Consider the following 431-nt stretch of genomic DNA (forward strand, 5'->3'; position numbering starts at 1 on the left):
AACTCGCCATTCCTGTACTTCTGGACATCTCATTCTACGTAGTGTAGACTGTACACCTAATTCTGAGAAATGGCGGATGCGTCATTAACTTGTTAGATTCTAGCAGATGTTTTTGACATTTCCTATTATTTGTCATATTCTCAGATGCTCACGTTAACGGAACGTAGGGCTCATTATCTACACGTTTCCCCCCCCCCCCCTTTTTTCAGTCTCGCCCTTAAGACCTTGAGTCGTGAATGTACAGTCTGCATACACAGCTGATTTCATGCGGTTCGGAGCCATTGTTCGGTGTTTTTGAAGGTCGGGTGAAATAGCCAGATGGTTTATGGTGTCGCGCAAAAATGGTTGCAAATAGCAGATTACAAGGACAGATTTCATTGCAGTGCTTCACTTGGCGTGGCGGGTAGCATTAGCCTTTCAAGAGGAAATAT

The 431-nt window shown here is 44.3% G+C and overlaps 1 protein-coding gene across 1 annotated transcript in view; it reads left to right on the forward strand.

Annotated features, from left to right (window-relative positions):
- The window catches only part of LOC119593399, a gene marked incomplete in the record, with an annotated part of 7,280 nt that overhangs the window by 3,818 nt on the left and 3,031 nt on the right, over positions 1 to 431 (forward strand).

Source organism: Penaeus monodon, chromosome 32 (genome assembly GCF_015228065.2).
Source record: "Penaeus monodon isolate SGIC_2016 chromosome 32, NSTDA_Pmon_1, whole genome shotgun sequence".
NCBI lineage: Eukaryota > Metazoa > Arthropoda > Malacostraca > Decapoda > Penaeidae > Penaeus > Penaeus monodon.